The 25,536-nt window shown below is 40.2% G+C and overlaps 1 protein-coding gene across 1 annotated transcript in view; it reads right to left on the bottom strand.

The window, feature by feature from the left end:
• The window catches only part of NEXMIF (neurite extension and migration factor), a 136,498-nt gene extending 120,138 nt beyond the window's left edge, over positions 1-16,360 (bottom strand). The window contains exon 1 of the mRNA XM_053474002.1: positions 16,027-16,360. The gene's annotated coding sequence lies outside the window, so the exon portion shown is untranslated. The remainder of the gene's footprint in view (positions 1-16,026) is intronic.
• Positions 16,361-25,536: the final 9,176 nt, after the last annotated feature.

The following is a 25,536-nucleotide window of genomic DNA, read 5'->3' on the forward strand; positions in this document are numbered from 1 at the left end:
CTCTTGTTTTTATTTGCCTTTAACACAGAAAGCTGCCACCTCCTTGCTTTGGTACATTTCATCAACATCCACAACGACGTCATGTAATGTTGACTGCATGTAACGTACCATATAGTAACATACAGCTCTACCTTTGGTGGAGAGGAGGGCAGCAGCATACTTACACATACAGTAATGTACTAACACATGTACACACACAGTAACATACTCACACACAGACTCACATACACATGTACACACACAGTAACATACTCACACACAGACTCATGTACACACAGACTCACATACACATGTACACACAGTAACATACTCACACACACATGTACACACAGTAACATACTCACACACAGACTCACATACACATGTACACACACAGTAACATACTCACACACAGACTCACATACACATGTACACACACAGTAACATACTCACACACAGACTCACATACACATGTACACACACAGTAACATACTCACACACAGACTCACATACACATGTACACACACAGTAACATACTCACACACAGACTCACATACACATGTACACAGAGCAACATACTCACACACAGACTCACATACACATGTACACACACAGTAACATACTCACACACAGACTCACATACACATGTACACACACAGTAACATACTTACACACACATGTACACACAATAACATACTCACACACAGTAGCATACTCACACACAGTAGCATACTCACACGCAGCCCTCAATCTCATCCAGTGTGCTGGGATTTAAGAAAACGTGGCCTGCAGAGGAAGGGTTTGGTGGAGCTGGCATTAGCCATGTGGGAGCTGCAGGGGCCTCTGTTATGCCAGTTACATGTTTTTTATTCAAAGGGCACCATGGACGCTGCATTGTCCAGTTCTTGTTTTGGAATATTACTGGCCTAGTCCCCCCTCGGAAATCTCTCTCTCCAACTTCTCTCTATCGCAGTTTTGTGAAGCAGGCACTTGAATAGCCTTTATTTCCGCTTGGATACATGAGATGAAAGGCAGCTATGTATAGGCCAGGGATCGCCTGCTATTTCTTCAGCAAAACTCGTGGAATACATACCGGCATATGCCCAAAGGCAAACAAAACTGAAATCACAGTGCAAAGCAGATGATATAGTGTGACCCGCCTGACCAGGATGCCTGCATCACAATATGATCAGACGGCATTACTTACAAGAGCTGCTTGCAGCAGACCTTTCTCAGATAACACTGACACGCTGCACATCAATACTAAGTTACTATAGCAGCCAATGCCGCAGAAATGACATTATTTCTTAATATCCTCAGCATAGTTGAGTAAACCTGAGGGGCTCAGTGAGAGGCAGTGCACTTCTGGATTATGACCCTCTAGACAAACGTATATACCCCAAAATCCCCGTACCTTGTCGCTCTTCTTCTGCTCCCACAAGGTGAGAGCTGTCACATTTGTACTGTGGAGTCACGTAATGAGACCCCACAGACTAACTGGCTGGCTACGGTGCAACTATATAAGGCCACTGATAGTGTGCATCAACATGTTATCCACTAGGGCACGATGGCCCGCAGAGCTTGGGCCACTAGGTATATATCACCCAGTGATAATCTGCCACTGTAACAGTACATTCATCTAAATTGGAGTTTATCAACCTGTGGTAAACAATCAAACATATAATACCCCAGGGGTATAAAAATTGGTGGAAGTCAGTATTATTATCGCCATTAGGGTGATCACATCGCCCGTGTTTCCCAGGTCATTTTCATATATCCTGCAGGTCACAATAGTGTTGTTTACGTTGATCAATACTGGGGGGTCGTGTGTGTGTGATGCCCCCTAAATAGGTCGACTTATTGAGATTCCTGTCTCAATGACATATAACCCTGTGTGTGACAATGTCACAAACACAGAGCTTCACAGCACCGGAGAGAGAGACACAACTGCATATAAAGTAGGCAATTATTAGCTGCATTGACTGACTGCAGGGCTGGGAGTGACTGTCACCGCAGAAATGCTTGTCTATTAAAACAAACAAATACTGCAATGAAAACAGTGTACTTAGCACTTTACATATGATATAATAACAGAATCATAGTGACTTAAGCACTGTTTACTATATGTATAGAAAGCATTAGCAGATGATCAGCGCCTTGTGCTGGCAAATGATCAGCATTTTGTAGATTGATTTTCTGACATTTGCTTAGTTATGCTCTTTGTACCATCAGCGTAAGCAAAGCTTGGCGACTGCTGGTGATGCCTAACATGAGAAGAGGCAATAACATGGTGTATATGCTGGCATGAAATGAAGTCTGCATAAGGTTTATATTGTACTTTCACACCATATACAAGCCTTCTAACAAACACTACAACTCCCACAACACTCAGCCATCCAACCAAAGGCTGCCCAACAATGAAATAGTTTTAATGTATAACATTCTAACGTCAACTATAATCCCCCCCCCATCAGAATATATCTTCAGTCACAAAAAATGATCGGTACGCTTTGAATGGATGCAGCATTATATGCTTTTTTCTCTATTGTATTCAGGATCCACCGTTGGGAAGCACACATACAGGCTGTTACAATGCCCAGAGCCGCAGTGGCCAGGCCACCTGTTATCAGGCAATTCACTTGTGATTGCGCTTAATTTTAGTATTGTCAACGTGCACGGATATGACAAGGCATGGCAAGGCACTGCACCAAATCCGCTCTGAAAACAGGCAATTTTGTGTTTATCTTTGAGACTACAGTGCTGATTCCAACACACTGCAGCGGTGAATATAATCAGAAGCATAATGTCATAGAAAGAACGCAATGGCACAGGGCAGATGTGTCCTCATATATTGCCTTATGCTTTATTGATTGAGCAAGCCTCTCCCCAGTGTTATTTAAAAGAGATTAAAACTGCAAACATCCAGGTAACTGCTATCTCCAGTCTCCAACAGCAAGATCCGGGCAGATATATGCATCTAAGACACGATCAAGTATATATATGTGTATATATATACATATATACATATACCTGTATATATATATATATATATATATATATATATATATATATATATATTGGGAGATAGGGATAGAGAGAAGATCTCTAACACATTCTCAGGGTCTTCTGCTGCATCAGTATGCGTAAACATGTTACTTTTATTGTTAGGTTTAATGTTATTGTTCATTTTCACTGCCCCCCTACTGTAATAGTGCTACAAATTGTGCTGGTACTATATATATAAGTGCAATGTGACATAATGGATTTCTATACAATATTAATAATACTGCATACAAATCATATGTATCAATAGTTGTATTTCCCTATGCTAAAAGAGCAAGCTAGCCATTACTGAGCAAGAAGCCTCCCAAAATCAACATGTCTTTTAACATAGAAAACATTTCTTCAAATAAATCCGAGTGATGCAGAGTGCTGATTCTTTAGTGAGTAATTTTACAGTGCATAAAACGTACGTGAATACGTGTTCAGCAGATCATTTCCTAAATACTCTACTGCCCCTCCAAAAGAGTACGAGACTCTTTCTTTTCCTAGATAAGTGAAACAAATCAGCTTTTGGTTCACCTTCCACAATTTATACTTTCTGTGTTTAATTTAATTGAGAAGAATCTCCTTTAGTTATTGCCACATAACCTATTCACTAATGAGGAATCTTTTTTCAATACAATCACATGGCCGCTTATTTCATTGTACCCAGTAGCCCCATATATGTCAGAGTGGTCTAAGCCAATATAACGCAACATAAATAAACTTTGTTGTGAGTCGATATCTTCTTCTGGTGCCAGGGCTTGTGAAGGATGGTTAGATGTATGGCAAAAACTTGCATCGGGTATGTTGGGAAATAAGGGATATATAAGCTGAGTGAAGCATTTTCAGGTCAGTGTTACTCAGTGACTCGTAGACTACCAATGGCCCAAATGGTACCTCAGGGTGGTTTAGGGATGATACAAAGCAAATGTTTGTAAACACTATGTAAGCCTAGGCCAACTCGATGTCACAGATTATCACAGAGGTGGTAGGTCACCCACAGGATGCCTGCCTATTGGGGGTTTCTGTGGGAATATAGACCTCTGCTTCCATAGAGGAGCCATTTCACAAGCATGTTCAAAACTAGAACCACAGGGGGGTTGTGCGCCTGACAGAAGAAGGCTTTTGCATGATAGGGTGTATCTCCTGGCAAAATGGTAACCGTCAAAATAGTGGGAAATTCCAAGCTTAAAAAAGGGCTTATATAGAGAGGGGTAATATATGCAGCTGAACAGTCTCTGTTAGACATCATGTACTGATTCTCTGCGCAACTTGGAAGTGATTTTTCCTCTACAAACTGTAACGCTATGAATGGCAAAAACTCCAGCTTGGATACCCTGCTATCCGTTAAGATCTTTATGGTGATATAATGAGTGATGTTACACATTCCCAACAACCACGATCATGAACCAATTTCACAGAATTGGTCTTCTTTGTTGCCTTTGTGCAAAATAAAGCACCGACCTCTAAATCTGTATTGGAAACATGCTTTATGATCGGTGGAAGACTTACAGCGTCAAGAATGCAGATAAATCACTGAAAAATCCTACATGGTTTTCACCCTATTGATCTCCTAATTTTTCACCAGTTTATAGCAGGTGAAAGAAGCAGACGCTCTCCTCTGTGCCGGTGAAAAATGACAGCCGCAGAAAGCCGGCCATTCATCTGATTTGTGTTTGGTTTTTTTCAGGAGATATAAATGTAGCACACAGCTCCCAGCTGGGATAGCAAATAGAGCAAATGCTCTATTACCCAATCCCAAAGATAACAAAACGCATCAGGAAATAAATGGCAAGACTAGCGTCATTAAACAATATTAGTTTACCTCATGTCAGAAAGATGTTTTTGTTGCCATATTATTCAATGCAACAGGATTATCAAGGTATTAAGACAATATCTCCACTTTTCGATAATCTGTCCCCATCGCATAAGAGCCTAAAGACAATTCTCACGATCAATAAAGTTACACCATTCAATAAATAGACCTCTCCACTGACGGCGTGGAAACACTTCTTCCAATGGCTGCCCGATTCCCGTTTCTTTAAATCTTTGTAACATATTTTATACATGGTACAGAAATAAGGATGGTTAACGATGGTTTGATGGGTACCCCAAATACCAAGAGTGCACCAAGTTTAATGGCAGATGAACTGAAATGTCTCAAACATCTCCTTCATCCCTCACACAGTCCCTCGCCAGATCCTGCTGCTTGCACCTAAAAAACATCTCTCGTATCTGCCCATTCCTCACCCAAGAATCCACAAGAATCCACAAAACTCTGGTTTCTTCATTTAGCATTTCCCATCTTGACTCTCTCCTCTACAGTCTGTCCTAAATGCTGCTGCTTGGCTTATCTTCCTTGCACGCCGCTTATCTTCTGCTTCCGCAGTCTGTGAAACCCTCCACTGGCTCCCTATTAACTTTAGAATTAAATTTAAAATCCTGGTACTAACATAAGGCCCTCCATAACGCTGCTCCTCCATAACACTGCTCCTCCATACATTTCTGCCCTCATAAACAAATACTCTCCTACTCGATCCTTACATTCTTCCCATGGGCTAAGGCTCTCCTCCTCACTTATCACCTCTTCCTTTCTATCTATAAGATATAACTTGTGCTGCCCCATATCTCTGGAACCTACTTCCACCGAGCCTTCAGCTTTCACCCCGACATTCAAGAAACATCTCAAAACCCACTTCTTCAGAGAAGCCGCACCATCTTAGCTGCTAGAACTTCCCTGCCACTGATACAACCACCACACTACCTCTCACCTTTCTCTCTCACCTTATGTTTGCCCTCATCCCATTCCCTCAAGATTGCGAGCCGGGCTCTCTCCACCTTTTGGTTTGTCTTAGTCCATCAATTCTCGTCTTGTCATACCCCTTGAATTTATGTTTTGTATTAAGCGCTGCGTAAATTGTTGGTGCTATGTAAATAAAAGATAATAATAATATTGAAACCTCCTAAATCCTTTCATATATCCTAATTCTTTTGACGACAACACACTTTAATATCTATGAGACTTCTTGCTTTACTCCAAGACAAAGATTAAAAATGTTACCTTTAGATCTTTAACTAGCTTCTTGTACGTAACTTTTCCGGGGCTCCTAATGCAAATTGGGTTCCCTCTAAATTTTGTCTGAATTCAACATTTATTTACTAACCTCCTATCTATTGCCCCTTATATATCCCATTTAAACAAAGGCCGCTGCAAAAAAATCTAGGTTTTTACTGGCCCTGTGCTCAAACAGTTAAACACAAGCAACATTAACAATACTCATCACAAGCACAATACATGTATACAGATATGTGTTTGTTTTTTAAATACATTACGTTTATACCCATGATCTGCTAATAGCTACTTACATTTAAAGTTCCAAAAGACAAAAGCAATCTGAAGTATGCACAAAGTAAACTTTGTGAAAGACAGATAAACTTTTCAGCTTCTATGGCAACAGCCTATCAGCACCAGCTTTTGTGTCACATGGCAATTAAGTGTTCCCAGCAAATATTATGTTATGAGACAACATTGTACATGATTAATAAATGATTTCTGTAAAGAATGCGGGCAATCCGCAGAACTGGGAGTGGTGTTTGGAGGACTGCAATTAATTACAAAAATGTTACATTGAGTAGAGAATTTTGATCAGCCTCATTAGCCTCTGCTGTATTGGTTTGGCGTCGTATACAGTAATATCTACTGTACCTAAAAGGGCACTATTGTTATAAATAACAATATTTAATATAATATAAAGCCACATATGTCAAAACCACTTTTGTGGACACTATAACAGTTCTGAAAATGTATAGTAAGTAGACACCTATAGCAACCTACAATGGTGATAATAAAAATTCTCATCTTTTATCATCTTTCAACATTTCTTGTGAACTGGTCAAGAAAAGAAAAGAAGATGCAACTAGATACTGCAGTGCCGCAGTGTGTAGGAAATAAGCTTAACTAAAGGGGTAGTATTGACGAAAATTGCTATAATTATATTTATGTTTAAAGAACAGCTGTACATCACGTACAGAACATTTTGTTTCACATAGGTGACAGTTTGCATAAAAATATATGTTTCGGATTTGTGTTTTTATTCCAATAAAAAGGATGAGTTTTCCATTTTATCACCAAGAATAGACAACAGCGGGTTTTTGCAGCGAACACCTGATTAAATGACACATATATAACATGGACGTCCACAACCAAGGGGTCTTCAAGCCTCGCCTACGCTTGCTTAGTAACCCAGGCTACTTCGGTCTATGAGTTTGTCATTGTACAACGGGTATCGCTTCCCGATACTAAATTACCGTACTGTAACAGAACTAGGGATATCATTATACAATGTCTTCATATATTTACAATACTTTTTGTGGACATTATTAGTGTGTAATATGTGAAAAAACTCCAGAACACTTTTCACACTAATAAATTCGTACGTGGAAATCTGTATTCATTTCATACTGAATCAAATCTTGATTTTTTGATTTTTTTGTAATTTGGTATGGGAGATGCTGATGTGAAGTTACACCGAGGAGCACCATATGGTTGCCTTACCATGATGATAAGTTACTAGAGAATGACGTATCTTGAGCTTCAGAACACCCATAGAGTTCTGTATAAAATATTCAGAAAGCTAGCCCCATTTTTAAGGGGTCTATAGGGCTTTGTTATTGGTGTCTTTCAGCAGCCAATCAGTTTCCCCATTAGTCGCTTGCAGACAGGCAACACTCGTGAGGATATCAGCTCTGGATGCACTCTCCCACAGCAGCTGGGTTTGGGACTAAACACAGAGGCACCCCGTTGTGCTGCTGTCCCACTAGACGAAGGGTGGGGAATGTTTATCATACGATTACACTAGCAACTACAGAGATGCTGGGGAGACATTGCTAATTCCTGTAAAAAATATATGAGTGACTATTCCTTTAACGTAAATGATAAAAACCCACCGGGGGGGGGGTTACGTCTCTTTCTGTATAGCATGTTAACGGGGTGCTACATCACACAAAGTCAAATATTGCATTGATAAACCTGGCAGCACTGTCTCCAGGCACCACATTCAGATTAATCCATGCTGATGCATCCTCGTTAACGTTAGCCCAAGGTTCCAGAAAGAAGAAGGGCATTCAAATTATAAAGGGGTGAGCGGAAGGACAATTCCACTTCAGGAGCGAGAAATAAGACAAGGAAAGGCACATTCGTGTGCTCAATCCCTGTTCACACTCCACGCGGGGTAACAAGAAACTCACATCTACACCTCTCGGGCCAGGAGAGAAATATTCCAAAATAAATGAACGGTCAGTGGAGAAAGGGGACAAAGATTCATCCCACCGGAGACACCAATACACACAACGTACAGTTTATCTAAGGTGATCTGAGCGCAAGAGAATGGCCACTGGCGAGCAGTTTGTGATTATAACGGTTTTAACTAATGTAACCCAGATACGGTTATGCCTTTTAATGCATTTATATCTACTAGATCGAGGGTGAGGCAGCGGTCATAATACATAATAAGACAGTACTCATTACCAATTATATGAGCCGTTTCTAATCCATCCGTGTTAATTTCACCAAGATTTCCAGATATTCTATTGTATTTGCCACCAAACAATGTAAAACTCCCAATATGTTCTATTACCCAGGCAACTGTGCCAAGCAGTTTGTGATCCTCTATTTGCTTCTAAATATATGTTACCTACCTTGCATCACACAGATAAATCTGCGCAATGTTTCTAGAATAAGATCTGGAATACCGGTAATTTCCCCCAAAAATATTTTGAAGTTAGCAGCCGACCTGTAGAACCTAGAACACAAGTCAGACGCATATACTCATCACAAGTGAGTGAAATGCTTCATTTATGTTTGTATCCTTTATAAATGTACCTCTTTTGCACAAAACAACTGACACAGGTATTACCGCGCTTTCAGAATGTCAAAAAGTTGATTACATTTTTTAAAAAGTATCCCTTTAAAGAAGTTATAATAAAAAGGGAAAAAAACATACACTAAAATATGTATGCTAATTGGTCTACTTTATTTTAAAAACAGAAAAATATTACTCTGAGCGTTTCACACTGAAATTCCCAACTGCTTCAACGAGAAACTGCCAAAAAAACGCACAAAAAAGTAATTTTAGCTTTCAGTATCTTCGCAACCATACAACCAATCAGCGGCAAACTTGGCACATCAAGAGACACGCAGGTTCTCACTGCACAGGCCAAATTTCATGTAAATTAGTAAAAAAAAAAAAAAAAGCTTTCGGTGGTGTTATTGTAATCCAAAAATAAGATATGCTGGCGGGGCGGGACATTCACTAAAGAGTTATCTCAGTTCTGAGGGTGCGAGGAGGCATTCTAGAATGGGGTGATATTTGCCCGCAATGGAAAATAGCTTAAAAAAAATCTGTGTTTGATCAAAAACGAACAAAAGGAGTGAGTGGCCCACGGAGATGCGGACAATTCTATACCTGAAACACATCCCCTCTGCACTGAGAAAAGAAGGTTGGCATCAGTATATATACGTGCCTTAATTCTACTATCTGGAAGGATCCCTATACCAATTCTGTCTGTAAATGCAGATTTTTTTGTTCAAAGAACAGTCTCAAAGGCAGAAAAAAAAAGAATCCAATCCCTTGATGCAGGCAGTGTGTGTTCAAACAAGCAAACCGCCACTGGAATGGGCCACGTGGCTTTATGTTTACTATACGTCCTTCTCAACAAGCACAGCGACCTATAAATTCACCATAATTTAGCAATCGCTTAAAATTAACGTATAAGCTGCAAGAAAAAAGGTATCAGAGAATGACCATTCCTAGTAAGAAGCGACCGGCATGCATGCCATATCAGAACAATTCCATTAACCCCTTTGTGACCACAACATGCCAGTCCTAGGATTAAATGTATTCTTTATATAAAAAAATAGCTTAAAATTGAATGAATTAAATCCAGAAACTTGCTAGCAATTGCACACAGCAAAAAATCTATCCAGTGGATAAACAGTGGCATGAATTCATCATGCGCAACCGCCTAATTATTAGCACAACCAATTCTGCAGAGATGCAAAGGAACTGTAAAAACTAGCAATTTGGCTGGCACAGTGTGATCAAATATGCATTCTTTAACGCGGGATCCAAATGTCTCCATGATAGATGCAATTCAAGTTTGTAGCCTCAGGTCATTGGTTTGTTGTCGCAATGTCGACATTGCTGGTACATTTATAAAATATAATTCACTTGAATGTCACAGTGACGCAATGAGAAGGCACAGTTGTGTTGTGCATGCACACGCAGCACTCCCAGTGCATTCTCCCCTAGATGCAGGATCACTATTGAACCTTGCCAGCACCCATCTGGGCCATCAAGAACAAGGATGTGGGACCAAGCAGCTCTGAGGAGTATTTGATGGAAACCTTCTGTATACCATGGGGTGGCTGCAGGGCCGGCTCGACAATGGAGCCGAGTGGGGCAACCACTCCAGGCGGCACTTTTGAAGGGGCGGCACTTTGCTGCCCCAAGGCCTTTTTTTTTTTTAAAGCCGAGAAGAGAGAGAGGGGCGCTGAGTGGTTTTCACTTACCAAGTTGTCAGTACCCGCTCGGCGCCCCTCTCTCTCTCCTCTGCGGTGAGTCTCCCTGTTCAGTCTCGGTCCCGGCTTGTAATGCTGAGCGCTGGAAGATGACGTCATTTCCGGCGCTCAGCATTTCAAGCCGGCACCGAGACCGAGCAGGGAGACTCGCCGCAGGACTGCTGAAAGGTAAGTACGGGGGGGGGAGAAGGGTAGATAATGAGGGGGCGGCATTTTAAACTTCACCCCAGGCGGCATTTTGTTTTGGGCCGGCCCCTGGGTGGCTGAATGAATTACGTTAAAGGGACAGTTATATAAAAATAACCTTTATTTATGCCATGGCTGCTTCATTAGTGCCAATGCCAGATCTGAGATCCTTGTGTTCAGAGACAAAGAATAATATGATCAAATGGGTGCCCAAAAACCCAAACGAAACATTTGCAAGAGATTCTGGTGCGGTAGTTTGCACAAAAATATAGAAATGTGACAGACATACAATGTAGCATTTCTTAGGCTCTTCTGGCTCCTGGGATCTGTAAATATCTGTAAAATGTACGGCTGCGTGTCCCGCAAACTCTACTAGATAGGAAAATAAACAGGATACATTTTTATCTATTAACAAACGATACAATTACGATCAAAATAGAAAAGAATCACTTTTTTGCCAGTACTTCAAATAATACTGCCTATCGGACATTTCCGGGGCCGCCGGAACGTATAGGAAATTGGATGAGTCCTAATACGGAACCTGTTCCGAACCGTCTTAGAGGGTCGCATCCCCCTACTGCGCTCAGTAATACTTCCATAAGAGGGGAAGCGTGATCAGATGGGTATTCCTGCTCCCCGGTAACAGCCATCTACATGCCTTGTAGCTCTTAATGCTGGCAAGGACACGGAAATGTAGTGTGGTTAACTGAAAAACACTCTGAGGGCTATTTATCAGCCAGATCCATTAGCAATGTCAAGCTGAAAAGCTATTTGTCTCTGAAGGATTGAATTAACCCCGTCTAAGCCGGAGGAACTAGAAACCTATGCATCACCGTACAATCAACCATGGTGGTGCCAAACAGGGTTAATCATACGCCGGCATCTTGCTACCGACAGCTGCTTTTTGGTAGGCTGATAAAACTGAAACACTTAAATATGGATTAGAAGGGAATGGTCCAATTTCTGCTCCTTGATTAGTAAACGCGAGACATAAGCATGCATCATTCTACCTGAAATGTCCGAGTATTTCTGCTGGGAATCATATCTATGAACCTTGTACAATGTCAGATGCCTAGTTTATCATCCGCATGCCCTTCTACTTCATACGTCTGTTACAGCTTTATTTCAAGCCCTTTTCCTGGCTTTCCAACACATTTACCCACTCCTTACATTTTATTAGTGTTAACCCCTTAATGTATATGTACGGGCTCAAAATGCATTGTTTTCAATAGGTTTAGGGACCCCGCATTGCACTTAAGGGGTTAATAGAGAAAGTTATGCTGTGAGATCTGCCGTCATACTGCTGCATTGTGCTTTATATCGCTGCTTTGCTCTAAAACAACATGATTACACTCAATCTGTAGACCGCAAAAACAATACAGGTAGAGTCAAAGAAGAGTGTTCCTGGCTGACATCCTGGGATCAATGCAATATTCACCGAGGGATTTGGGGAAATAAAGGGATTTTTGCATTAAAAGCGCTGCGTATTTCAGAATATGCAAATTTACATGGCTTAAAAATTGAATGTTTAGTATAATAACAATAACACAAGGGATAGATGATTTGGAGTGCTGCATTCAACTATAAGATAGCTCAAAAAGTGACAGTTTCCTTTACAGAGCAGATCTTTCTGTTAGGGTACAACATGCCTCTGTGTTCGTGTATTCCAAATGAATGAAGTATGTGCATTGCAGTCATATCACTTCCCATTCAGCCATAAACAGAAGATTGCCGTACACCAGCATAGTCCCGTAAATCCAACTACTACACATGGCCATTTCTTGCATGTTTACACACAAAATCTCACCTGGGCTAAACCCGGGACATCCCACGTTTACTTGTATTGCACATTACAGCACCAACAAAACATAATTCACCAACATACCTAATCCTCCAAACTTCCCGACTTTTAACCAGATGCAACCAAACTCTAAGGGTTAAGCCCAGCTCCAGCCATAGCTCCTAACAGGCTCGGGTCAAAGAGTACAAGGAGATTCTAGTTAGTTGGCATTCTAGTTAGTTAGTGGATTACATGAGGTCATCATCATCATCTTCAGATTTTTGTAGGCTTTACCAGAGCTTGGCTATGGTGCTAAAAACTCCTGGTGCAGCAGGTACCACCTAAAGGTCTTCCTAACTTTAAACGGCTTTTTACATGTTTTATCACTAAAATGGCTTCCAAAACTGTAGTCCTCCACCGCCCCATTCATCTGTCCTAATTGGAAATATATACCATGTAGATCAGCCCTTTACTTGTGGTCAAAAGTTGGGGGCTGCTTTAAGGTGGAGTAATGGACATTTTTCTCATTATTAAATAAACGGACATTTTATTTATTAACCCCTACTTTTCTGCTTTTTAGTGCAGCTACATTCATCAGATAAAAATGCTGTACAACTACTTCCCATAGCATGGGCAGAATACAACTCTTTTTCCCATCATTATGCTCTTTTCTGCCCTAGACCAATAGAGAGAGCATTGCGTAGTGGTCTAGGCACAAAAGAGCATAATGATGGGGAAAAAGAGTTGTATAATGGGCTCATCTCTACAGTTTCTCAATGGTGTTATCTGTCAGGGGTGGCAGGATGCCATTACATGACATCTTTAAGACCGCCAGCCACTTGGCACCAGATCCTTTTAGGCTGAAGGCATGTTGGCCTGTCTACCAAGGCACCCAGCACTGATGCAAAGGGATCGCAGGGGGTTTAATCATGGGACCTGCCACCAGAGATTTCACTGACAGTGAACAAATAAAACGGTAAACCCTCCTCACATGTTCTGTAAGTCAAACTGATATTTTACTACTTGTCATGTCCTCTCTACCCATTGTACAGCACTGCGGAATATGATGGCGCTATATAAAACAATAAATGATAATAATAAACCCAGAAGCATTACCTAAGACAAGTTGGGCAGCACCGTCTGGGAAAAAAAAGAATCCTTAAAATTGGCATAAAAGAGGGCATCGTTGCCCATTTACATTTAAGACAAAAATGACATTACCTTATTTAGATGCTGATTCGTTGATTTATTTTGCTGTGACGTGAGTTTTTACCTCGCTGTTATATAACTAATAATATACAATCTTCTCATAGTGAGAAATTTTCAGAATTTTTTTTTAGATCTGAAGACTATGAAAGTAGTGATTGTTCCATTTTGGTCATAAATTCCTGAAAACATGCCCTGTAAATGGGCGAATGTGTCGATGCCATCAGTCCCCGTGTTCTCTCGTGCTTGTGTATGCAGAAGCGCGTAAACCAAAGCAATATTAACAATACAAAGCGTGCAGAATACTGCACCACAAGCGTGCGGAGAAGTGCTAGCTCACTACACAATTAAATACAACAGTGCATTACTAGAATCATGCAATTTACTATTTCTCCGTACCATTAAAACATGCGTATAGCCTTTTAATGATTATTCACTAGTAGCGTCTGCAATGATGTCGATATATTTTTTTAATTTTCTTAATCCTAGCATGGACAGCTCCACGGAAGGGTTAATCTGTACATATCAGGAGTCTGAAAGTGTAACCAAATGTTCCCAGTGGAGATTTCCCCCTCTCCCGACACAGATGGATAATTGTATTAGCAACCAAATTTTTCACTGGTATCCATTCCAAGCAGTCATTCACTTGCCCACTACTTGCCAGCTCTCTCATTAATATGTAAATGAGAGCTACACCGTGTTTGATTTTTGGCAGCAGTTTTTTTTTGACGTCTGAAAAAAACTCATTTTGCACAGTAAATCGCTGCGTGGTTGTAACACCGGAGAGGAACTCTGTCCCCAAAGAAGCGGGCAAGAAAGGGGCGCTGGAACATATAGAGTAATAGACAGCACAGTAATGGCCTCTGGCTAAGTCAACATCTATTTGTACCATGCATTGCTTGGTAGAATACCAAAAACTATGTATCAAACCAAGATAGTTTCAAAATTACAAACAAATAACATGTTAACACACACATATATATCTATATATCTATATATCTATATATCTATATATATATATATATAGGGTATGCTGTGCCTCATACAAATCATTCTACGTAATTAACTATTATAGGGACTTATTCTAAGTGTTTAGGTCAGCATGTCAACTGAAAAAAAATTCCAGGCTACACAGAAGTATTCTGCATTACAATACACGACAATATTGTGACTTACTAACGCTAATAATGTTGCCACCTCAACCTTATTAAAAACATAATAAATATTATATAATAATTAATAATAATGAATTAATAATATTAAAATAGTAGGCTTTAAAATGCATTAGCCCAACAAACGGAATGTTTTTTTCTGCTCTCCCAGAAGCGGTTGTTACTATCAGTCTGCCATGTGTCCTGGGTGACACTTAAAACAATAAAAAAAACAACATTATGGCGGCCCCCACCCATGGGGATGGATTTAAAACACAAATGTATAAACATCATCTACCTCTGGCCCTAACCAGATGCGCCATGATACTTGGGGTTTGTGCTCCATTGGTCTTCTAAATCTATTCACAGTAGAAGTGTGGGCTATAGTGATGTCACATTACTTGGGCCAGCTGGACCACAAGCTTCAAGTCAAGATTCTGATAGCCAACATTTATATACCTGAGCAGACTCTCGGAGTCACCGTGTGAACGTATATTCTACTACTTATACAAAGCATTTTACATGTCCAATAGGGCTGTTAATGTGTTATGGATCTCTGGATGTCAGCACACCTATTTTTCTATCCTACACATCATGACCAAGTCTTCACTTCCAAATAATATTACATGAGATCAAAAGCATGGAATATATGACGTTTGGTTAAACTCCACTAGATATGCTTAATTAAAATGGGACATATTGAGACTAGCAATGAGATGCACATGATCGTGGCATGGGAGAGAGGTGATGGGCATAGGCTGATGAACTGATGGTGCTTTCATTAGGAGGCCATTGACAAAATGCAACCTCCCATTTCAGGCACTAATACCCAGGCTTCACGGTCAGGACCTGCTTACTGGTAGCCGGGCCGTGCCTGGCACCCTGATCACTAGATCACTAGATCCCAGTCCAAGTAGAATGCCTGGAGAAATGTTCCATGGAAGAAGCATGGCAGCCGGAGTAAGCAGTGCCGTGTGGGAAAGGCCACTTCATAGGGCTGCCCGATGACGGTGTGGCACGGGGTACCCGGGTACATGCCGCACCAGGCCCTGGCACCCTCCTCCCACACACATCTATATAAGTAACAGGCAGCTACTTACCTAGGGGAAGGCAGCCTCACATGACTGGGGGGTGGTGCTTGATGCCCGTGTGGAGGAGTCTGGAGGATGGCTGCCCCCTGTGCCTGCTAGTGCAGTTCCTCTGGCTTCTGGGGAGAGATCGGGGAGTAGCGGCCCGGGGGCAGGCAGTGTCCTCTCCTGCGCTGGATCAGGGTGGCCCGTGAGACGCTGGAGCGGCGAGTGCCCCTCGGTATGCCGGTTCAGTGGCGAGTGTCGCCCCCTCTGCAGCAGTCACTGTGGCACACGGAGCTGGGCTGGGAGCCCCGGTTGCAGCAGGTGGATGCTCCTCCCTGTCTCTGCTCCTCCTGCAGGATGCTGCATCCTCCCCAGCGCGCACAGCCCTTTGTGCATCACCCTGCTCTCTGCATCTCCCGGAGGAGGGGGCTGGAGGAGAAGAGGATGGTGGAGAGCGGGATGAGACGGGGACCCCGTGCACCTGCCTACGCTCTGCCAATTCGCTCCAGCATCCTCCTCCAAGCTCGCCGCCGGGTGCCTTGCCCTCTCCAACACCCGCTGACGCTTCAATCGGTGCCGGGCGCTCTCATTGTTTCCTCCGGTACGGGGCTCCTGGAGTCGGGAGCGCGCGGCGACCTGTCATAAAGGGCGCGCGCCCGTTCTGCGGCAGCGCGCAGGGGAAAGGGGGGCTGCTGCAGGTGCACTAGCAGAAGGGACCGCGGAGCAGCAGAGGGGATGGGGGAGGGGAGGAGCTGCCTGGAAAATGGCAAAGGATGGAGGGAGACAACTGCTCACAATTAACACATGCATGGCCAGAGAGCTGCAAGGCACCCCAAGGAAACGTATTCCACGGCGGCGGCAAAACGTTTCACTTGTGCACGAAGTAGTTAATTATCATCAATACAACATGCAGACAGGTCTATCTATCTATCTATCTATCTATCTATCTATCTATCTATCTATCACTCTGTCTATCATCTCTCTCTATATCTGTTCGCATATGTTTATTATATAAAAGTTTGTTTCATGAAAGTTAAACCCCAACAATCTGCTGGGACTCCTTTGGCTTTAAAATAATCCCCAAACAGGGATATTTTATGCAAATCTTTCCAACACTATCCAATAAACAATTATTTATTTATTTATTTTATTTTGTATATAAAATGTGCATACCTCCTCCAAAACATATATGTATGTTTTGGAGGAGGTATGCCCCAAAATAACTTTATTCCGGTGTAATTTAACTTCACATACAGTAGAAACACGGGAAAAAGATAATGGAGATGTAATGTCCGAAAGTTGTACCTAGAGGGTGGTAGATAAATGGAGCATATCCCCATCAGACGTGGTAAGGGCAAATACATTGAGGGAATAAAAACAAATTCTATGTTTCTATGCCCATTTATTATATATATATATATATATATATATATATATATATATATATATATCATAATAATGTTCTTTGTTTTCTTTTGACTTTAGTATTAGCAAAATAAATTGATAGTGTGTAACCATTTTACCTATGCATTGTGCTAGCCATTTTATAACAATAATAATAGTAATAATAAGCATTTTGCTAGCAAGGTTATAATGAAGAGTAATCCTATCTGAATATTTCCAGTTTATTAGCTGGTAATCACTACACCTAAGCAATTAAATGGGGGGGGGTGGAATTAATTGGATATATTTTACCAATACATTCAAGATCATAAAAAAAACACGTCTAAATCCCACAAGACGTACGTAGAAAAAAATTTAATGTACCATACAAAGCTGTAATAAATGCCCTACATGTCAGAATATTTGATGTTATACTCTAATAGTAGGAAAAACTACCAACAAATAAAAAAAAGAACTAAATGTCATTTTATTTTTTTATAAACAAGGATTGATGGATTTTTCGTTATTTAATGTCCAAGACAATGCACTTAAGCAGGAATTGTGTGCTCGCTTGTGCAGGGCTGTCAGTCCAAATTGTTATGTGATGCATTACGAGATCATATTAACCCATTGTACAGCGCTGTGGACTATGATGTCACTATATGACTCAATTAATAATACTACGCGTTTACATATATACGGCACCAGGTGAGCATCATCCGATCGAGCGCATTAAACCTAAGTACGCACGCGGTATTACTGATAACGGCGTGTCAGGGTAATCCCATAGTGTGCATATGTCTCAGGATCACCCAATAAATGAGGAACGTCACCCACGTGTGGAGTCAGTAGCTCCAGACGTCATAGGAAGCTGAAATAAACGCGCAGAGAGGCGATAAATAGTATACTAGTGACAAATCCTTTCAATACTAACTTGGGCTGTAGCTGAAAAGAAGCCACAATACTTACAATACATTAAAGGGACACTCCAGCCACCGCATGCACTTTGATAGCTGAGATACATGTGATATACTCACCGCTTGGCCACCGCTGTGGGCATGGTCGAGTTCAATGCGGAACTTTCCTAAAGCAGCCGATCAGTAGCAAAAATCCTTGGGCCACAGAGGAAGAGGGCAGCTGCAGTTGCAGGGCAGCAGCTTCTCCCTCGAGTAATTGGTGATTTTTGTTTCTTTTAGAAGGATGTATATTAAAGTATTCACAAAGTACTGTAATATGTGTTCTTCTTTAGCGGGACTCTCGGGAATGGTAAACTATTTATATGTACGGCTTCTGATCCAATCATACGTTTTCACACCAATAGTCGACACATAAATGTAATTACATTATTTTAAAGACATAACTACATCGGTCGATACACATTATTTGCTGCGAGCCAAAACAAAAGATATTAATTAAACACAGCGGCAAATCAGTGACATCAGAGGAAGCGGCACTCCCATGATTGGCTTCAATGAGAATCGGATCAGGGACATCGTGTTTTAGGTGGAATCGGTGCACGCTGAGCTATGATTATGGGACATGCTCGCTCAACGTAATCGCGCGCTTAGCAGTTAGCGATAGTTTGTTTTTTGTATTTGTGTCCTCGGAATTTAGCTGTTTACTTGTGCGATCTGCATTTTCTGCAAAAGTCTGGATTTTACAGGGGTCGTTTGAATAGAATCTTATAATTAAAAAAAAAAAATATATATATATATATATATATATATAAAGTCATTTAAATAAATAAATACAACTTTTTGTGTTTTTCATAGGAAATCTAGGAATTGAACCCAGAAGTCATCTGTCATGCTATGGATAACTTTTTATTTAATTTTTTTCCCTTTTAAATATAGGAGTTTACGGTTTTTTTAACAAAATACTTTTAGCTCTTTAGCTTCGTGAAATATCTAGCGATTATGAATAAAAAAAAAATCAATAAATAAAATATTTTATGGTAAAGTGTACAAGCTTCCTAATTGTTACATTTTTTAATATTCCTAAAGCTAGATATTTTCCTCGGGGGGTAACGTAACTTATTAAATTAAATGCTACTAATAATGTAAGTGTGGCCACGAATGGCACAGATTTCTGCCCCTTTGGGATTAAATGTTTAAACTCATTATCTTCAAAATAATTATACTGAAGGAAATACAAAAAAAAAGTTATAAGCGATAGGTGGTTTTGATAAATTAATTTAGTTATGCTAAAAGCTTTAAAGGTGATCGTTCCCCCTTTAAAGGAAAAAAATAATAATTTTACTGTCCCAGCCTGTTGTATTTCTACTAGATAATCTCTACTCTAAAACGTAGTTTGATGCCGTTATAAATATTCATTTTCCACAATTGTGATTAAGTATAATATTGTAGTAATAATAGTAATAATAACAATAATACATTAATGTATGACTTCACTGAGCGTTTATGTTTTATCTGTAACTTTCAAAATATCATTCATTTATTGAAGTTAGAAAAGGTCTGTGTCTCCCCGACACGGGATATGATGTCATAACCCTGTCCTTAGCATCAGACAGTTTGCTTTTTAGAGGCTATGTGGTGCCTTTGTGGTGGTCTTTACAGGAGGGCCTATTTCTAGCATAGTAGGCCTTTTGTTTCTGTTTTGCTTTGTTCTTAGGCTTCTTTGTGCTTAGAGTTTCGTTGAATTTTACTTCCGCTCCTTTTCTTCCACACACCCATTGTGTATGTCACATTCTACCACCTTCTCCGAGTCTTATTCTTCTAAGTTCTTCAAAATTGCCAATTGTCTCCCTGTTTCAGATCATTGTGATCACCTTCTTTCCTTTTAAAAGTACATTTCTGTTCTGGAACTGGAACTTCAGTATGTTGTCTCTTCACATTTGTCAATAAATAACAAGAGTAATAGAAGCATGTTCTAAAATACTCGTATGACCTCTGGTTGGTGTTCTACTACTGCGCTGTGGAACTCATTTGGACCCTCCAGGTGCCATTAGTGACTATTAAGTTGAACAGTATTATTAAGGCATAAGTGGGCTATTTGGTATAGAGCTGTTTGGTAGAAAGATTGGTTGCTGCTTCACACTGAGGCTTTACTTAGTAATAAAAGCCATGTGTAACAAATGGTTTCTCAGTCCCAAACTCACCTTCCTTCTAGGGTTGCTGAATCAGACATTTTTCCAGAACACATCGAATTTCTAATTTTTACATGTTGCTGACCACCATACCTAGGAACTCTCCGGGTTTGACCTAGAGTCTCTGAGTTAAGGCCTACTTCCCTGGGCCTCTTGGTCACTTTCTTCTTTCTCTGGGTAGGGGAGCGGCATTTGGCCACACAGAATCCCTCCTTGTGTGTCCACCTACCCCCTACTTAATCCCCTAAAACAGGGAAGTCCATTTATTTTAAAGTTGGCCATCAGTAAAACAGCGTAATTCTGGCATAGGCTCCCCCAGTGCCGTTTACTAGGCAACCGCACTCATATCTCGGTGGGTAAGACTTGGTGATCTACACATTACCAAGACATTTCCAGCTCATGACTGTAGCATCCCTTGTGTTCTATGTGTGCTCTCTTACTAAACATACCATGGTGTTGCAGATTCCTTTAAGTGGCCCATGGAGAATGTAACCTGTTACTTTCATACTATTTTCTCAAAGGGTTTAGCTATTTTGATACATCCTCCCACAAAAGAATTATTGAACTGACACGAAGGTTTGCGGGATGTCATTGGACTTGAAGTGACCTTTCACATGTTATAGCAGACATATACATTTAGCCTTCAGGTTAAAGAAAGCCCATTGTCTTTAAAAGCCTTGACCTTTACTTTTTTTTCTGCTTGTTGTGACATCACACTGTTTAAAAGATTAGGAGGATGTTATCTTAGATCCTCATATGACCTGTAATGTACACGTTCTTGTATTAGTATATCCAAGACACTGTGATATTTTGGAGAACTACACTGAGACATGCAGCGGGTCTGAGCTTTATCAGTCTACAAGAGCTAAACCCCTTCAACTCCTAGAGTGCCGGCTACATAGAATATGTATATATATTTTATACATACTTTGTATCTATCTTCTACATAGATGGACATATATAAAATTATCATTCTGTAGTGTGGTGGGCTTGTAAAATTCAATCTGTTACCACTATATCATGCGATGGATTGTACAGGTTGCCTAATTTTTAGGACTAACCCATCTGTGCCAATGCAGCTGAACAGGCTAATGTGCAATCAAAAAGGTCCAGGTAGCTCTGCAGAGCATGGGACCTTCAGTTAAGGGGCATATCACAATACAAAAAGAATATCATGACTGTTCCTTTAACCCCTTAAGGACAATGGGCGGTCCCTAAACCCATTGAACGGGCTTTGTCATTAAGGGGTTAAGCCCATTCATACACAATCTATATTGGATAAGTCAGACTTTTGCAAGCCACTTTATTAGGTAGCATTTTCATTGTAAATGCATTTGGTTGAAGGTTCATTCCTCTGTTAGTACCATGGACAGCGGAATATATATATATATATATATATATATATATATATATATATATATATATATTTATATATATACAGTCTATAGATAGATAATAGTAAGGGATGCATAAATTGTTGGCGCTCTGAAAAAAATAAAAGATTATGTATATAAATACTTTGTAAAAAGTTTCAGATTTTCAGAAATCTGGCATAATGCCATGCATACTGTGCTAAGATTAATTTTCAGCAGTCACTGTTTACATAGACATTTTTCTCATTGAGTAATAGTAAAAAATGTATCTTTAGTGTCTGAACAGACGTTATTTTTCTTCTGCTAAAAATGTCCCTGTATCTATGCAAATGAAAGCCTATTTGTGGATCGTTAGGGACGGAAGCTTGGAGAATTAGATTTTCTTTTTAAGCCGACCTTTATTTTTTTTGTGGGGGATGTTTCTTCATTTGAATGATATTTTAGAGCTTGGCTACTTACCTCCTTACATAAATTCTTATTTAGAAAATCGTTTTTTTTTTTCTTCCCTTCTTTCTTAACAGCTTGAGACTAAAACTTAAGCAGATGGAATGATGCCTAGAGGGACTTGGAACGTTTACAGAATATACTTGCAGCCAATAGATGGGCTAATTTGAACCAACATATGCCAAGGTGGACAGAGATGTTGGCTTTCATGTGGATATAACAGGGTTTTGTGCCAAAAATGATCGCAAAACAAAAATAAACGTATAAACCTTACCTCTGCTGGGAGGTTTATCTGTGTGTTAAACTTTGGTCGAAAAATGTGAATATGATCATCAATGACACGTACATTTGCATACAAGCCATTCTCCTCTAGACACATATTGTATGGATTAAGCAGTCCCGATATTGTACCAAAAAGTGTTCAAGTAGATTTTAGATGAACTCATTATTAAAGAGCATGATAAAATTTGATTTAATTGCTCATATTCCCTTGAGCTAAAAGTCCTTGGTTTCATTTTTAATGGACCATGGTCAGCTACTACCCACTGATGCCAACAATCCCAAAATGTTTTTTTGCCCCCACAGAGGTAGGATTCCTCAGCTCACCTGTTGACGTCCATATTCGTCACTTTACTGAAGAAGATGAGAAGATGTCATCATAATAAAATGTAAAGGTGCTGCGAATAGTCCCCTGTGGGGTTTTTATTTAATCCTTCCTTGTCCCCATGCCCACTATGCTTTTGGCACATGGCAGCTGTTCTCTACATACATATTTGGCCAATAACCAGTATATACAGGGTTAAAGACCTTGAAAATCTATGCCAATCGAATGCTGGTTCGAAACAGTATTGTTACCCAAAATCCGTTCTACATTTAATTATTAATAGTATTTCGAAGAGATTAAATAGCTTACTAATGTTATCTGCAGCTGCAAAACAGAAAGTGGTGCAGTGCGTCAAACCAAAGCTTCCCCCTGCCTGTTGGGTTAAAGGGCTTTAAAACACGCAGGTAACATCACGAATACACCTACACAGCGACCGCCGCACCTGGATGGGGATGAACCCTGTCCGCTGTTAGCTTTGTTTAACATTTTCAGTGTAATCGAAAAGAGAAGTACTCTGGGACTGTCATGATCACACAGGTCTGTGCTGTTCCTTCCTTTCACTGGGGTCTGGGACTAGAATTCTCATCAGTCGCTCCAAGGATGATGGGAGTATCAGTGTAGCAGCTGATGCTAAAATGTATTTGTGGAATCCTCAGCATGGACCTAACAATACGATGTGTATGTAGTGCTGCGTGTCATGCCAAACACTTCAATAAGAATAATAATTTTAACATGTTGAATACATTTCCGTGAACCGTATTGTTTTCTGCAGGTTTTTGAGGTGTTTGTGTAGATTAGACAAAACAAGTCTATTAACTGACTAACTTTTCAGTCTCACATTTCTTTGCTTTGAGAATCCCTTTTTTATGTTAACAAAAGGTAAAAAGTGTGCGTATTACATTTTTTTAATTATAATAAATAATAGGAGGTAGCCAGGAGCAATGCATCTATCACCAAAACCCCATTGTACAGAAAGTGTGGACCTACACATAGATTGTATGTTTTCATACTGACTACTCATTTTCTGTTGTGTATTGTAGTTTTACTATGTTATTATACTTTATTTGTATTAAATCAGTAGGTTGGGGCACCGGAATCAGTCTACATGGAAAGAGGTGTTTACCGTATGTGATGGGAAACGTGGCATGTGAGTTCTTGATGATATGGGCAATCAAATGCTTAAGATGGGATGTTAGTCCCTCGCCTGGCATCACCCTGCTGAAGGTTCCTAGAACACATCAGGTGCCTCTAAAAAGGACAACAACTAAACAAAACTAAAGAAAGGTTAAGGTTAGGGCTGCTCGCATGGAATTCACATAAACTGGCTTCCGTTGTGTATATATTGATTTTTCAGTCTGTAAACTGTGCTGCATAATATAACATTTTGGGGTTTGATAAGCACTAATAAGCCAGTCTAACTATTGTCCAGTGCTAAGTATAATATTTTAAAACCCTGACTGACACTGCCTGATGATGTTGGGAGAGGAAAGCAAAGGAAAGGAAAAGAAGGGAAGAAAGAAATAAAGAAAAAGAGAGGGGTCAAAGATTAAGGGATAGAGAAAGAAGCTAGAGAGGGAGAGAAAAGAAAGACAGAAGAAAGACAAGAGAGAGAAAATAAAAAATGCACATCATTTTAATGACAGGCACATATGCTAGAAAAATATAAATATGTTTGCTATACGTGGCTGATTCACCTTTACCTCTAGCTGATAACACACCATATAGTTATATTTTTATCAGGCAAGAAACATCGTTTACCTTTTTATTAGCGAAGCTTGAAGAAGCAAATTTGGCAGCGGATTGGAATAGATTTCTGAAACAAAAGCATAATTCTAAGGCACTCCTAAAGAAGTGATATACTAAGCAATGAGGGAATGGCAGTAACAGCTCGGGAACGGGACTGCTACGCAGAAACTAAGTGAGTTGGTGCCATTCATGACTGCGAGCGCCCTGGTGAATGCATTGAGATACAGTCTGTCCTGTTAAGTATTGGTCGGTCCTTCAGTAATGAAAGGCAAGCAGAATTTCTGAGACGCTAAATCTATAATATAACACAACACTGATGAAAAAACAACCAACACGAGCGACGTGGTATTAGTAATTTCATACATATAATCCCTAGAGCCGTTTTGATTGATCCAGAACATTTCTTTCTAAAGTATACAATTAAACTTATTTACCTAAAAGGTAATGTGGTGTATTTCCATAGCCTTTATATGCCAGTGTTCTGTGTATTACCATTTCCATGGAAAACCCCAACCTATTCATTTGATCTTATACATACACCCGCCTCTCTGTTACAGTAATTACAAACACAAATGGCATTCAAGTGACAAGAAGGAAGAATGCTATAGATGGCAAAGGACATTATAAACTGACAGTTTTAAAGATTTCTGTCTGCGGTAACAGAATAATAATGATGATGGGCAAAAGTCACATTTATCACAGAAAAACAGAGAATGCTGTGGGGGTTTTGATGAATCTGATGCCGCATTTTTAACCAGTGTTAGCATCCATTACGCTCAATGATTAAGTGCTAGGTGAATATTTCGGAAATTTTGTGATTGTGCTGGTTGCATTCATAATAAGGGTGATGGGTATTCAAAATGTCTTGGTATGCCCCCCTC

Source organism: Spea bombifrons, chromosome 8 (assembly GCF_027358695.1).
Source record: "Spea bombifrons isolate aSpeBom1 chromosome 8, aSpeBom1.2.pri, whole genome shotgun sequence".
Taxonomy (NCBI): Eukaryota; Metazoa; Chordata; class Amphibia; order Anura; family Pelobatidae; genus Spea; species Spea bombifrons.